We start from the raw sequence: 13,753 nt of genomic DNA on the forward strand, positions 1-13,753 counted from the left end.
CTGCGTGACCCGAGTGATGCAAGGTGGTCTGCATAATACAAGAATCCGCACATGCATACTGGCGTAACAAGACCGAGAAGGTCCTTTAACACAAAAGCTAAATCTCTTTGTTAATTCGACAACACAATCGCGGCCAGTGCAAAGGTGCAAGCCCAGAGGAGGGACGGCCTCTTTGCATCAAGCCGGTCATTCGCAGCTATGCTCGTCATTCTTGAAAGGCCAGGGGAATTAGCTCAAATGGTAGAGCGCTCGCTTAGCATGCGAGAGGTAGCGGGATCGATGCCCGCATTCTCCAAGTTGGCTCCTGCCCTTTTACTCACACATCCCTAAATCAGTGGTTTTCAACCCTTTCCTGGAGGCATCCCTGCCCTGCACATTTTGCATTTCCCCTCATCTAACACACCAGTTTCAAATCATCAGCTCATTAATAGAGACTGCAAGACCTGATTTGGGTGTGTCTAATAAGGGAGACATACGAAATGTTCAGGACAGGGTTGCCTCCAGGAAAGGTTTGAAAACCATTGCCCTAAAGAGACCGACTGAGCACTGACGCAATGCTGCGACACTCCCACGTTAGCTTTTTTTGGGGCTCACAGCTGCCAAAAAGTATTTCAGACATGGTCCTGTGCAAATTGGTTGCAAAACATTGCCATTTTACACACAGTTCCCTAAAGCAGTGGTTTTCAAACCTGTCCTGGAGGCACCCCTGCCCTACACATTTTGAATGTTTCCCTCATCTATCACACCTGTTTCAAATCATCAACTCTTTTATAGAGACCGCAAGACCTTATTTGGGTGTGTCTAATAAGGCAGACAATCAAACTGTGCAGGGCAGGGGTGCCTCCAGGACAGGTTTGAGAACCAGTGCCCTAAAGAGACCGACTGGGCATCGATGCAATGCTGCCACAGTCTCTACGTTAGTTAATTTTTTTGGACTCAAAGCTGCCAAAAAGTATTTCAGACATGGTCCTGCGCAAATTGGTTGCAAAAAGTGGTCCCACCGCGATTTGAACTCGGATCACTGGATTCAGAGTGCTAACCATTACACCATGAAACCTTACCTGGAGCAGCCGTTGCTCACAGGGCCACAAAGACTGTCACCAGTGACAACCTAGTGCTGTTTTTATCTTTTCCTGCGGCAAGAAATCACACAGGTTCCACCGAGATTCTGACCATTACACCATGGAACCGAAACTGCTTGTTTGGTGGCCAACTGGGAAACAGATAGCTCCGTGGCAGTGGGGAAGCAGTTATACAGAGAAGTTGGAACCCAGTGATTTTTGGTCACTGGCCCGCCTCAAAAAACGGAAAAGAGTGGGAGATTTTGCCGAAACCCGGGATCGAACAAGGGACCTTTAGAACTTCAGTCTAACGCTCTCCCAACTGAGCTATTTCGGCCACAACAAGCTCCTGCTTAGCAAGCAGGGATTTCAGTGAGATCACCCTACTCTTTGTCACAGGAGAATAGCAGAGCAGAGATGAGCCCCCAGACAATAAAAACAGCTGGCCAGTACGGGGATCGAACCCGCGACCTTGGCGTTATTAGCACCACGCTCTAACCATCTGAGCTAACCGGCCTCCCTTAGCCATCTGTCTCTACCCGATTGAATAAAAAACTGCCTCAATGTTAGTGAACGCAATGAGACAACAAAGCTTCACGTTTTATCCCGACCAAGGACTCGTCCGGGATTTGAACCCGGGACCTCTCGCACCCAAAGCGAGAATCATACCCCTAGACCAACGAGCCTTCCTGTGCTTGGCCGAGAAAAAAGAGCTAGTGCAGCATCAATAAAAGAAGGAACATGAACTAACGTGGAAGCAATCAAAGACCTCGAGACAGTGTTAAAGGCTAACGAACGCAAGTTGGCCTCTTAACTGACCTAAAAATGTGGCTGTATCTAACATGTAGAGGGATGTTAGGGAGGACAGCTGAAACTGTCAAATGTCACTTAGACCAGCGGTTCTCAATTCCAGTCCTCGAGCCCCCTGCTCTTCAGATTTTGTATGTTTCTCGTATAGCTTCAGACATTTGTTCCATTCAAACGTAAGTACCCTGAGAAGTGGACATCACATGACATCCCTCCGTGATTCAAGTTCAGAGCGTATGTGTACGTTCAGTTCAAAGTGACTAACACAGAGGTGTACAGAGGTATACAGAGGTATATGATGTCACACTTGTCCATGTGTGAAGACGTTGCGCAGCGCAAATCCGTGAACCAATGTTCCAAAGTGAAGTAAACTTCGACGGATTTCCCCTGCTCAGGGAGTGGGGAGCAATGAACACTGTGTAGGGACCATGTCAATCGCAAGGAGCTCACTTCTAATGAGCTGATTATCCAAATCAGGTGTGCTAACAAAGAGAGACATGCAAAATATGCAGACCTTTGGGGAGCGAGGACTGGAATGGAGAACCGCTTCCTTATTCTTTAAGTCAGTGTGAGAAAAAGAGGTGAGAAGTTGTCTGCGTGACCCTAGTGATGCAAGGTGGTCTGCATAATACAAGAATCCGCACATGCATACTGGCGTAACAAGACCGAGAAGGTCCTTTAACACAAAAGCTAAATCTCTTTGTTAATTCGACAACACAATCGCGGCCAGTGCAAAGGTGCAAGCCCAGAGGAGGGACGGCCTCTTTGCATCAAGCCGGTCATTCGCAGCTATGCTCGTCATTCTTGAAAGGCCAGGGGAATTAGCTCAAATGGTAGAGCGCTCGCTTAGCATGCGAGAGGTAGCGGGATCGATGCCCGCATTCTCCAAGTTGGCTCCTGCCCTTTTACTCACACATCCCTAAATCAGTGGTTTTCAACCCTTTCCTGGAGGCATCCCTGCCCTGCACATTTTGCATTTCCCCTCATCTAACACACCAGTTTCAAATCATCAGCTCATTAATAGAGACTGCAAGACCTGATTTGGGTGTGTCTAATAAGGGAGACATACGAAATGTTCAGGACAGGGTTGCCTCCAGGAAAGGTTTGAAAACCATTGCCCTAGAGACCAACTGAGCACTGACGCAATGCTGCGACACTCCCACGTTAGCTTTTTTTGGGGCTCACAGCTGCCAAAAAGTATTTCAGACATGGTCCTGTGCAAATTGGTTGCAAAACATTGCCATTTTACACACAGTTCCCTAAAGCAGTGGTTTTCAAACCTGTCCTGGAGGCACCCCTGCCCTACACATTTTGAATGTTTCCCTCATCTATCACACCTGTTTCAAATCATCAACTCTTTTATAGAGACCGCAAGACCTTATTTGGGTGTGTATAATAATGCAGACAATCAAACTGTGCAGGGCAGGGGTGCCTCCAGGACAGGTTTGAGAACCAGTGCCCTAAAGAGACCGACTGGGCATCGATGCAATGCTGCCACAGTCTCTACGTTAGTTAATTTTTTTGGACTCAAAGCTGCCAAAAAGTATTTCAGACATGGTCCTGCGCAAATTGGTTGCAAAAAGTGGTCCCACCGCGATTTGAACTCGGATCACTGGATTCAGAGTGCTAACCATTACACCATGAAACCTTACCTGGAGCAGCCGTTGCTCACAGGGCCACAAAGACTGTCACCAGTGACAACCTAGTGCTGTTTTTATCTTTTCCTGCGGCAAGAAAGCACACAGGTTCCACCGAGATTCGAACTCAGATCGCTGGATTCAAAGCCCAGAGTGCTGACCATTACACCATGGAACCGAAACTGCTTGTTTGGTGGCCAACTGGGAAACAGATAGCTCCGTGGCAGTGGGGAAGCAGTTATACAGAGAAGTTGGAACCCAGTGATTTTTGGTCACTGGCCCGCCTCAAAAAACGGAAAAGAGTGGGAGATTTTGCCGAAACCCGGGATCGAACCAGGGACCTTTAGATCTTCAGTCTAACGCTCTCCCAACTGAGCTATTTCGGCCACAACAAGCTCCTGCTTAGCAAGCAGGGATTTCAGTGAGATCACCCTACTCTTTGTCACAGGAGAAGAGCAGAGCAGAGATGAGCCCCCAGACAATAAAAACAGCTGGCCAGTACGGGGATCGAACCCGCGACCTTGGCGTTATTAGCACCACGCTCTAACCATCTGAGCTAACCGGCCTCCCTTAGCCATCTGTCGATTGAATAAAAAACTGCCTCAATGTTAGTGAACGCAATGAGACAACAAAGCTTCACGTTTTATCCCGACCAAGGGCTCGTCCGGGACTTGAACCCGGGACCTCTCGCACCCAAAGCGAGAATCATACCCCTAGACCAACGAGCCTTCCTGTGCTGGGCCGAGAAAAAAGAGCTAGTGCAGCATCAATAAAAGAAGGAACATGAACTAACGTGGAAGCAATCAAAGACCTCGAGACAGTGTTAAAGGCTAACGAACGCAAGTTGGCCTCTTAACTGACCTAAAAATGTGGCTGTATCTAACATGTAGAGGGATGTTAGGGAGGACAGCTGAAACTGTCAGATGTCACTTAGACCAGCGGTTCTCAATTCCAGTCCTCGAGCCCCCTGCTCTTCAGATTTTGTATGTTTCTCGTATAGCTTCAGACATTTGTTCCATTCAAACGTAAGTGCCCTGAGAAGTGGACATCACATGACATCCCTCCGTGATTCAAGTTCAGAGCGTATGTGTACGTTCAGTTCAAAGTGACTAACACAGAGGTGTACAGAGGTATACAGAGGTATATGATGTCACACTTGTCCATGTGTGAAGACGTTGCGCAGCGCAAATCCGTGAACCAATGTTCCAAAGTGAAGTAAACTTCGACGGATTTCCCCTGCTCAGGGAGTGGGGAGCAATGAACACTGTGTAGGGACCATGTCAATCGCAAGGAGCTCACTTCTAATGAGCTGATTATCCAAATCAGGTGTGCTAACAAAGAGAGACATGCAAAATATGCAGACCTTTGGGGAGCGAGGACTGGAATGGAGAACCGCTTCCTTATTCTTTAAGTCAGTGTGAGAAAAAGAGGTGAGAAGTTGTCTGCGTGACCCGAGTGATGCAAGGTGGTCTGCATAATACAAGAATCCGCACATGCATACTGGCGTAACAAGACCGAGAAGGTCCTTTAACACAAAAGCTAAATCTCTTTGTTAATTCGACAACACAATCGCGGCCAGTGCAAAGGTGCAAGCCCAGAGGAGGGACGGCCTCTTTGCATCAAGCCGGTCATTCGCAGCTATGCTCGTCATTCTTGAAAGGCCAGGGGAATTAGCTCAAATGGTAGAGCGCTCGCTTAGCATGCGAGAGGTAGCGGGATCGATGCCCGCATTCTCCAAGTTGGCTCCTGCCCTTTTACTCACACATCCCTAAATCAGTGGTTTTCAACCCTTTCCTGGAGGCATCCCTGCCCTGCACATTTTGCATTTCCCCTCATCTAACACACCAGTTTCAAATCATCAGCTCATTAATAGAGACTGCAAGACCTGATTTGGGTGTGTCTAATAAGGGAGACATACGAAATGTTCAGGACAGGGTTGCCTCCAGGAAAGGTTTGAAAACCATTGCCCTAAAGAGACCGACTGAGCACTGACGCAATGCTGCGACACTCCCACGTTAGCTTTTTTTGGGGCTCACAGCTGCCAAAAAGTATTTCAGACATGGTCCTGTGCAAATTGGTTGCAAAACATTGCCATTTTACACACAGTTCCCTAAAGCAGTGGTTTTCAAACCTGTCCTGGAGGCACCCCTGCCCTACACATTTTGAATGTTTCCCTCATCTATCACACCTGTTTCAAATCATCAACTCTTTTATAGAGACCGCAAGACCTTATTTGGGTGTGTCTAATAAGGCAGACAATCAAACTGTGCAGGGCAGGGGTGCCTCCAGGACAGGTTTGAGAACCAGTGCCCTAAAGAGACCGACTGGGCATCGATGCAATGCTGCCACAGTCTCTACGTTAGTTAATTTTTTTGGACTCAAAGCTGCCAAAAAGTATTTCAGACATGGTCCTGCGCAAATTGGTTGCAAAAAGTGGTCCCACCACGATTTAAACTCGGATCACTGGATTCAGAGTGCTAACCATTACACCATGAAACCTTACCTGGAGCAGCCGTTGCTCACAGGGCCACAAAGACTGTCACCAGTGACAACCTAGTGCTGTTTTTATCTTTTCCTGCGGCAAGAAAGCACACAGGTTCCACCGAGATTCGAACTCAGATCGCTGGATTCAAAGCCCAGAGTGCTGACCATTACACCATGGAACCGAAACTGCTTGTTTGGTGGCCAACTGGGAAACAGATAGCTCCGTGGCAGTGGGGAAGCAGTTATACAGAGAAGTTGGAACCCAGTGATTTTTGGTCACTGGCCCGCCTCAAAAAACGGAAAAGAGTGGGAGATTTTGCCGAAACCCGGGATAGAACCAGGGACCTTTAGATCTTCAGTCTAACGCTCTCCCAACTGAGCTATTTCGGCCACAACAAGCTCCTGCTTAGCAAGCAGGGATTTCAGTGAGATCACCCTACTCTTTGTCACAGGAGAAGAGCAGAGCAGAGATGAGCCCCCAGACAATAAAAACAGCTGGCCAGTACGGGGATCGAACCCGCGACCTTGGCGTTATTTGCACCACGCTCTAACCATCTGAGCTAACCGGCCTCCCTTAGCTGTCTGACTCTACCCGATTGAATAAAAAACTGCCTCAATGTTAGTGAACGCAATGAGACAACAAAGCTTCACGTTTTATCCCGACCAAGGGCTCGTCCGGGATTTGAACCCGGGACCTCTCGCACCCAAAGCGAGAATCATACCCCTAGACCAACGAGCCTTCCTGTGCTGGGCCGAGAAAAAAGAGCTAGTGCAGCATCAATAAAAGAAGGAACATGAACTAACGTGGAAGCAATCAAAGACCTCGAGACAGTGTTAAAGGCTAACGAACGCAAGTTGGCCTCTTAACTGACCTAAAAATGTGGCTGTATCTAACATGTAGAGGGATGTTAGGGAGGACAGCTGAAACTGTCAAATGTCACTTAGACCAGCGGTTCTCAATTCCAGTCCTCGAGCCCCCTGCTCTTCAGATTTTGTATGTTTCTCGTATAGCTTCAGACATTTGTTCCATTCAAACGTAAGTACCCTGAGAAGTGGACATCACATGACATCCCTCCGTGATTCAAGTTCAGAGCGTATGTGTACGTTCAGTTCAAAGTGACTAACACAGAGGTGTACAGAGGTATACAGAGGTATATGATGTCACACTTGTCCATGTGTGAAGACGTTGCGCAGCGCAAATCCGTGAACCAATGTTCCAAAGTGAAGTAAACTTCGACGGATTTCCCCTGCTCAGGGAGTGGGGAGCAATGAACACTGTGTAGGGACCATGTCAATCGCAAGGAGCTCACTTCTAATGAGCTGATTATCCAAATCAGGTGTGCTAACAAAGAGAGACATGCAAAATATGCAGACCTTTGGGGAGCGAGGACTGGAATGGAGAACCGCTTCCTTATTCTTTAAGTCAGTGTGAGAAAAAGAGGTGAGAAGTTGTCTGCGTGACCCGAGTGATGCAAGGTGGTCTGCATAATACAAGAATCCGCACATGCATACTGGCGTAACAAGACCGAGAAGGTCCTTTAACACAAAAGCTAAATCTCTTTGTTAATTCGACAACACAATCGCGGCCAGTGCAAAGGTGCAAGCCCAGAGGAGGGACGGCCTCTTTGCATCAAGCCGGTCATTCGCAGCTATGCTCGTCATTCTTGAAAGGCCAGGGGAATTAGCTCAAATGGTAGAGCGCTCGCTTAGCATGCGAGAGGTAGCGGGATCGATGCCCGCATTCTCCAAGTTGGCTCCTGCCCTTTTACTCACACATCCCTAAATCAGTGGTTTTCAACCCTTTCCTGGAGGCATCCCTGCCCTGCACATTTTGCATTTCCCCTCATCTAACACACCAGTTTCAAATCATCAGCTCATTAATAGAGACTGCAAGACCTGATTTGGGTGTGTCTAATAAGGGAGACATACGAAATGTTCAGGACAGGGTTGCCTCCAGGAAAGGTTTGAAAACCATTGCCCTAAAGAGACCGACTGAGCACTGACGCAATGCTGCGACACTCCCACGTTAGCTTTTTTTGGGGCTCACAGCTGCCAAAAAGTATTTCAGACATGGTCCTGTGCAAATTGGTTGCAAAACATTGCCATTTTACACACAGTTCCCTAAAGCAGTGGTTTTCAAACCTGTCCTGGAGGCACCCCTGCCCTACACATTTTGAACGTTTCCCTCATCTATCACACCTGTTTCAAATCATCAACTCTTTTATAGAGACCGCAAGACCTTATTTGGGTGTGTCTAATAAGGCAGACAATCAAACTGTGCAGGGCAGGGGTGCCTCCAGGACAGGTTTGAGAACCAGTGCCCTAAAGAGACCGACTGGGCATCGATGCAATGCTGCCACAGTCTCTACGTTAGTTAATTTTTTTGGACTCAAAGCTGCCAAAAAGTATTTCAGACATGGTCCTGCGCAAATTGGTTGCAAAAAGTGGTCCCACCGCGATTTGAACTCGGATCACTGGATTCAGAGTGCTAACCATTACACCATGAAACCTTACCTGGAGCAGCCGTTGCTCACAGGGCCACAAAGACTGTCACCAGTGACAACCTAGTGCTGTTTTTATCTTTTCCTGCGGCAAGAAAGCACACAGGTTCCACCGAGATTCGAACTCAGATCGCTGGATTCAAAGCCCAGAGTGCTGACCATTACACCATGGAACCGAAACTGCTTGTTTGGTGGCCAACTGGGAAACAGATAGCTCCGTGGCAGTGGGGAAGCAGTTATACAGAGAAGTTGGAACCCAGTGATTTTTGGTCACTGGCCCGCCTCAAAAAACGGAAAAGAGTGGGAGATTTTGCCGAAACCCGGGATCGAACCAGGGACCTTTAGATCTTCAGTCTAACGCTCTCCCAACTGAGCTATTTCGGCCACTACAAGCTCCTGCTTAGCAAGCAGGGATTTCAGTGAGATCACCCTACTCTTTGTCACAGGAGAAGAGCAGAGCAGAGATGAGCCCCCAGACAATAAAAACAGCTGGCCAGTACGGGGATCGAACCCGCGACCTTGGCGTTATTAGCACCACGCTCTAACCATCTGAGCTAACCGGCCTCCCTTAGCCCTCTGTCTCTACCCGATTGAATAAAAAACTGCCTCAATGTTAGTGAACGCAATGAGACAACAAAGCTTCACGTTTTATCCCGACCAAGGGCTCGTCCGGGATTTGAACCCGGCACCTCTTGCACCCAAAGCGAGAATCATACCCCTAGACCAACGAGCCTTCCTGTGCTGGGCCGAGAAAAAAGAGCTAGTGCAGCATCAATAAAAGAAGGAACATGAACTAACGTGGAAGCAATCAAAGACCTCGAGACAGTGTTAAAGGCTAACGAACGCAAGTTGGCCTCTTAACTGACCTAAAAATGTGGCTGTATCTAACATGTAGAGGGATGTTAGGGAGGACAGCTGAAACTGTCAGATGTCACTTAGACCAGCGGTTCTCAATTCCAGTCCTCGAGCCCCCTGCTCTTCAGATTTTGTATGTTTCTCGTATAGCTTCAGACATTTGTTCCATTCAAACGTAAGTGCCCTGAGAAGTGGACATCACATGACATCCCTCCGTGATTCAAGTTCAGAGCGTATGTGTACGTTCAGTTCAAAGTGACTAACACAGAGGTGTACAGAGGTATACAGAGGTATATGATGTCACACTTGTCCATGTGTGAAGACGTTGCGCAGCGCAAATCCGTGAACCAATGTTCCAAAGTGAAGTAAACTTCGACGGATTTCCCCTGCTCAGGGAGTGGGGAGCAATGAACACTGTGTAGGGACCATGTCAATCGCAAGGAGCTCACTTCTAATGAGCTGATTATCCAAATCAGGTGTGCTAACAAAGAGAGACATGCAAAATATGCAGACCTTTGGGGAGCGAGGACTGGAATGGAGAACCGCTTCCTTATTCTTTAAGTCAGTGTGAGAAAAAGAGGTGAGAAGTTGTCTGCGTGACCCGAGTGATGCAAGGTGGTCTGCATAATACAAGAATCCGCACATGCATACTGGCGTAACAAGACCGAGAAGGTCCTTTAACACAAAAGCTAAATCTCTTTGTTAATTCGACAACACAATCGCGGCCAGTGCAAAGGTGCAAGCCCAGAGGAGGGACGGCCTCTTTGCATCAAGCCGGTCATTCGCAGCTATGCTTGTCATTCTTGAAAGGCCAGGGGAATTAGCTCAAATGGTAGAGCGCTCGCTTAGCATGCGAGAGGTAGCGGGATCGATGCCCGCATTCTCCAAGTTGGCTCCTGCCCTTTTACTCACACATCCCTAAATCAGTGGTTTTCAACCCTTTCCTGGAGGCATCCCTGCCCTGCACATTTTGCATTTCCCCTCATCTAACACACCAGTTTCAAATCATCAGCTCATTAATAGAGACTGCAAGACCTGATTTGGGTGTGTCTAATAAGGGAGACATACGAAATGTTCAGGACAGGGTTGCCTCCAGGAAAGGTTTGAAAACCATTGCCCTAAAGAGACCGACTGAGCACTGACGCAATGCTGCGACACTCCCACGTTAGCTTTTTTTGGGGCTCACAGCTGCCAAAAAGTATTTCAGACATGGTCCTGTGCAAATTGGTTGCAAAACATTGCCATTTTACACACAGTTCCCTAAAGCAGTGGTTTTCAAACCTGTCCTGGAGGCACCCCTGCCCTACACATTTTGAATGTTTCCCTCATCTATCACACCTGTTTCAAATCATCAACTCTTTTATAGAGACCGCAAGACCTTATTTGGGTGTGTCTAATAAGGCAGACAATCAAACTGTGCAGGGCAGGGGTGCCTCCAGGACAGGTTTGAGAACCAGTGCCCTAAAGAGACCGACTGGGCATCGATGCAATGCTGCCACAGTCTCTACGTTAGTTAATTTTTTTGGACTCAAAGCTGCCAAAAAGTATTTCAGACATGGTCCTGCGCAAATTGGTTGCAAAAAGTGGTCCCACCGCGATTTGAACTCGGATCACTGGATTCAGAGTGCTAACCATTACACCATGAAACCTTACCTGGAGCAGCCGTTGCTCACAGGGCCACAAAGACTGTCACCAGTGACAACCTAGTGCTGTTTTTATCTTTTCCTGCGGCAAGAAATCACACAGGTTCCACCGAGATTCTGACCATTACACCATGGAACCGAAACTGCTTGTTTGGTGGCCAACTGGGAAACAGATAGCTCCGTGGCAGTGGGGAAGCAGTTATACAGAGAAGTTGGAACCCAGTGATTTTTGGTCACTGGCCCGCCTCAAAAAACGGAAAAGAGTGGGAGATTTTGCCGAAACCCGGGATCGAACAAGGGACCTTTAGAACTTCAGTCTAACGCTCTCCCAACTGAGCTATTTCGGCCACAACAAGCTCCTGCTTAGCAAGCAGGGATTTCAGTGAGATCACCCTACTCTTTGTCACAGGAGAATAGCAGAGCAGAGATGAGCCCCCAAACAATAAAAACAGCTGGCCAGTACGGGGATCGAACCCGCGACCTTGGCGTTATTAGCACCACGCTCTAACCATCTGAGCTAACCGGCCTCCCTTAGCCATCTGTCTCTACCCGATTGAATAAAAAACTGCCTCAATGTTAGTGAACGCAATGAGACAACAAAGCTTCACGTTTTATCCCGACCAAGGACTCGTCCGGGATTTGAACCCGGGACCTCTCGCACCCAAAGCGAGAATCATACCCCTAGACCAACGAGCCTTCCTGTGCTTGGCCGAGAAAAAAGAGCTAGTGCAGCATCAATAAAAGAAGGAACATGAACTAACGTGGAAGCAATCAAAGACCTCGAGACAGTGTTAAAGGCTAACGAACGCAAGTTGGCCTCTTAACTGACCTAAAAATGTGGCTGTATCTAACATGTAGAGGGATGTTAGGGAGGACAGCTGAAACTGTCAAATGTCACTTAGACCAGCGGTTCTCAATTCCAGTCCTCGAGCCCCCTGCTCTTCAGATTTTGTATGTTTCTCGTATAGCTTCAGACATTTGTTCCATTCAAACGTAAGTACCCTGAGAAGTGGACATCACATGACATCCCTCCGTGATTCAAGTTCAGAGCGTATGTGTACGTTCAGTTCAAAGTGACTAACACAGAGGTGTACAGAGGTATACAGAGGTATATGATGTCACACTTGTCCATGTGTGAAGACGTTGCGCAGCGCAAATCCGTGAACCAATGTTCCAAAGTGAAGTAAACTTCGACGGATTTCCCCTGCTCAGGGAGTGGGGAGCAATGAACACTGTGTAGGGACCATGTCAATCGCAAGGAGCTCACTTCTAATGAGCTGATTATCCAAATCAGGTGTGCTAACAAAGAGAGACATGCAAAATATGCAGACCTTTGGGGAGCGAGGACTGGAATGGAGAACCGCTTCCTTATTCTTTAAGTCAGTGTGAGAAAAAGAGGTGAGAAGTTGTCTGCGTGACCCGAGTGATGCAAGGTGGTCTGCATAATACAAGAATCCGCACATGCATACTGGCGTAACAAGACCGAGAAGGTCCTTTAACACAAAAGCTAAATCTCTTTGTTAATTCGACAACACAATCGCGGCCAGTGCAAAGGTGCAAGCCCAGAGGAGGGACGGCCTCTTTGCATCAAGCCGGTCATTCGCAGCTATGCTCGTCATTCTTGAAAGGCCAGGGGAATTAGCTCAAATGGTAGAGCGCTCGCTTAGCATGCGAGAGGTAGCGGGATCGATGCCCGCATTCTCCAAGTTGGCTCCTGCCCTTTTACTCACACATCCCTAAATCAGTGGTTTTCAACCCTTTCCTGGAGGCATCCCTGCCCTGCACATTTTGCATTTCCCCTCATCTAACACACCAGTTTCAAATCATCAGCTCATTAATAGAGACTGCAAGACCTGATTTGGGTGTGTCTAATAAGGGAGACATACGAAATGTTCAGGACAGGGTTGCCTCCAGGAAAGGTTTGAAAACCATTGCCCTAGAGACCAACTGAGCACTGACGCAATGCTGCGACACTCCCACGTTAGCTTTTTTTGGGGCTCACAGCTGCCAAAAAGTATTTCAGACATGGTCCTGTGCAAATTGGTTGCAAAACATTGCCATTTTACACACAGTTCCCTAAAGCAGTGGTTTTCAAACCTGTCCTGGAGGCACCCCTGCCCTACACATTTTGAATGTTTCCCTCATCTATCACACCTGTTTCAAATCATCAACTCTTTTATAGAGACCGCAAGACCTTATTTGGGTGTGTCTAATAAGGCAGACAATCAAACTGTGCAGGGCAGGGGTGCCTCCAGGACAGGTTTGAGAACCAGTGCCCTAAAGAGACCGACTGGGCATCGATGCAATGCTGCCACAGTCTCTACGTTAGTTAATTTTTTTGGACTCAAAGCTGCCAAAAAGTATTTCAGACATGGTCCTGCGCAAATTGGTTGCAAAAAGTGGTCCCACCGCGATTTGAACTCGGATCACTGGATTGAGAGTGCTAACCATTACACCATGAAACCTTACCTGGAGCAGCCGTTGCTCACAGGGCCACAAAGACTGTCACCAGTGACAACCTAGTGCTGTTTTTATCTTTTCCTGCGGCAAGAAAGCACACAGGTTCCACCGAGATTCGAACTCAGATCGCTGGATTCAAAGCCCAGAGTGCTGACCATTACACCATGGAACCGAAACTGCTTGTTTGGTGGCCAACTGGGAAACAGATAGCTCCGTGGCAGTGGGGAAGCAGTTATACAGAGAAGTTGGAACCCAGTGATTTTTGGTCACTGGCCCGCCTCAAAAAACGGAAAAGAGTGGGAGAT

At 47.9% G+C, this 13,753-nt stretch overlaps 25 non-coding genes across 25 annotated transcripts; 6 read left to right on the forward strand and 19 right to left on the reverse strand.

The window, feature by feature from the left end:
- The first annotated feature begins 222 nt into the window (after positions 1–222).
- Positions 223–295, forward strand: trnaa-agc (transfer RNA alanine (anticodon AGC)). The gene has a single exon. It is a non-coding gene; the product is annotated as a tRNA-Ala (tRNA).
- A 1,030-nt stretch (positions 296–1,325) lies between these two features.
- trnaf-gaa (transfer RNA phenylalanine (anticodon GAA)) lies at positions 1,326–1,398 on the reverse strand. The gene has a single exon. It is a non-coding gene; the product is annotated as a tRNA-Phe (tRNA).
- A 106-nt stretch (positions 1,399–1,504) lies between these two features.
- trnai-aau (transfer RNA isoleucine (anticodon AAU)) lies at positions 1,505–1,578 on the reverse strand. Its single transcript has one exon. It is a non-coding gene; the product is annotated as a tRNA-Ile (tRNA).
- A 97-nt stretch (positions 1,579–1,675) lies between these two features.
- On the reverse strand, positions 1,676–1,747 carry trnap-ugg (transfer RNA proline (anticodon UGG)). Its single transcript has one exon. It is a non-coding gene; the product is annotated as a tRNA-Pro (tRNA).
- A 936-nt stretch (positions 1,748–2,683) lies between these two features.
- trnaa-agc (transfer RNA alanine (anticodon AGC)) lies at positions 2,684–2,756 on the forward strand. Its single transcript has one exon. It is a non-coding gene; the product is annotated as a tRNA-Ala (tRNA).
- An 855-nt stretch (positions 2,757–3,611) lies between these two features.
- Positions 3,612–3,683, reverse strand: trnaq-uug (transfer RNA glutamine (anticodon UUG)). The gene has a single exon. It is a non-coding gene; the product is annotated as a tRNA-Gln (tRNA).
- A 135-nt stretch (positions 3,684–3,818) lies between these two features.
- On the reverse strand, positions 3,819–3,891 carry trnaf-gaa (transfer RNA phenylalanine (anticodon GAA)). The gene has a single exon. It is a non-coding gene; the product is annotated as a tRNA-Phe (tRNA).
- A 106-nt stretch (positions 3,892–3,997) lies between these two features.
- trnai-aau (transfer RNA isoleucine (anticodon AAU)) lies at positions 3,998–4,071 on the reverse strand. Its single transcript has one exon. It is a non-coding gene; the product is annotated as a tRNA-Ile (tRNA).
- A 90-nt stretch (positions 4,072–4,161) lies between these two features.
- trnap-ugg (transfer RNA proline (anticodon UGG)) lies at positions 4,162–4,233 on the reverse strand. The gene has a single exon. It is a non-coding gene; the product is annotated as a tRNA-Pro (tRNA).
- Positions 4,234–5,169: 936 nt separating this feature from the next.
- Positions 5,170–5,242, forward strand: trnaa-agc (transfer RNA alanine (anticodon AGC)). The gene has a single exon. It is a non-coding gene; the product is annotated as a tRNA-Ala (tRNA).
- Positions 5,243–6,099: 857 nt separating this feature from the next.
- Positions 6,100–6,171, reverse strand: trnaq-uug (transfer RNA glutamine (anticodon UUG)). The gene has a single exon. It is a non-coding gene; the product is annotated as a tRNA-Gln (tRNA).
- A 135-nt stretch (positions 6,172–6,306) lies between these two features.
- Positions 6,307–6,379, reverse strand: trnaf-gaa (transfer RNA phenylalanine (anticodon GAA)). Its single transcript has one exon. It is a non-coding gene; the product is annotated as a tRNA-Phe (tRNA).
- Positions 6,380–6,485: 106 nt separating this feature from the next.
- trnai-aau (transfer RNA isoleucine (anticodon AAU)) lies at positions 6,486–6,559 on the reverse strand. The gene has a single exon. It is a non-coding gene; the product is annotated as a tRNA-Ile (tRNA).
- Positions 6,560–6,656: 97 nt separating this feature from the next.
- On the reverse strand, positions 6,657–6,728 carry trnap-ugg (transfer RNA proline (anticodon UGG)). The gene has a single exon. It is a non-coding gene; the product is annotated as a tRNA-Pro (tRNA).
- A 936-nt stretch (positions 6,729–7,664) lies between these two features.
- Positions 7,665–7,737, forward strand: trnaa-agc (transfer RNA alanine (anticodon AGC)). Its single transcript has one exon. It is a non-coding gene; the product is annotated as a tRNA-Ala (tRNA).
- Positions 7,738–8,594: 857 nt separating this feature from the next.
- Positions 8,595–8,666, reverse strand: trnaq-uug (transfer RNA glutamine (anticodon UUG)). Its single transcript has one exon. It is a non-coding gene; the product is annotated as a tRNA-Gln (tRNA).
- Positions 8,667–8,801: 135 nt separating this feature from the next.
- On the reverse strand, positions 8,802–8,874 carry trnaf-gaa (transfer RNA phenylalanine (anticodon GAA)). Its single transcript has one exon. It is a non-coding gene; the product is annotated as a tRNA-Phe (tRNA).
- A 106-nt stretch (positions 8,875–8,980) lies between these two features.
- Positions 8,981–9,054, reverse strand: trnai-aau (transfer RNA isoleucine (anticodon AAU)). Its single transcript has one exon. It is a non-coding gene; the product is annotated as a tRNA-Ile (tRNA).
- A 97-nt stretch (positions 9,055–9,151) lies between these two features.
- trnap-ugg (transfer RNA proline (anticodon UGG)) lies at positions 9,152–9,223 on the reverse strand. The gene has a single exon. It is a non-coding gene; the product is annotated as a tRNA-Pro (tRNA).
- Positions 9,224–10,159: 936 nt separating this feature from the next.
- Positions 10,160–10,232, forward strand: trnaa-agc (transfer RNA alanine (anticodon AGC)). Its single transcript has one exon. It is a non-coding gene; the product is annotated as a tRNA-Ala (tRNA).
- A 1,030-nt stretch (positions 10,233–11,262) lies between these two features.
- Positions 11,263–11,335, reverse strand: trnaf-gaa (transfer RNA phenylalanine (anticodon GAA)). Its single transcript has one exon. It is a non-coding gene; the product is annotated as a tRNA-Phe (tRNA).
- Positions 11,336–11,441: 106 nt separating this feature from the next.
- On the reverse strand, positions 11,442–11,515 carry trnai-aau (transfer RNA isoleucine (anticodon AAU)). Its single transcript has one exon. It is a non-coding gene; the product is annotated as a tRNA-Ile (tRNA).
- A 97-nt stretch (positions 11,516–11,612) lies between these two features.
- On the reverse strand, positions 11,613–11,684 carry trnap-ugg (transfer RNA proline (anticodon UGG)). Its single transcript has one exon. It is a non-coding gene; the product is annotated as a tRNA-Pro (tRNA).
- Positions 11,685–12,620: 936 nt separating this feature from the next.
- Positions 12,621–12,693, forward strand: trnaa-agc (transfer RNA alanine (anticodon AGC)). Its single transcript has one exon. It is a non-coding gene; the product is annotated as a tRNA-Ala (tRNA).
- Positions 12,694–13,548: 855 nt separating this feature from the next.
- Positions 13,549–13,620, reverse strand: trnaq-uug (transfer RNA glutamine (anticodon UUG)). Its single transcript has one exon. It is a non-coding gene; the product is annotated as a tRNA-Gln (tRNA).
- Positions 13,621–13,753: the final 133 nt, after the last annotated feature.

The sequence above is a fragment of the Carassius gibelio genome, chromosome B10 (assembly GCF_023724105.1).
Source record: "Carassius gibelio isolate Cgi1373 ecotype wild population from Czech Republic chromosome B10, carGib1.2-hapl.c, whole genome shotgun sequence".
In the NCBI taxonomy this organism is placed as follows: Eukaryota; Metazoa; Chordata; class Actinopteri; order Cypriniformes; family Cyprinidae; genus Carassius; species Carassius gibelio.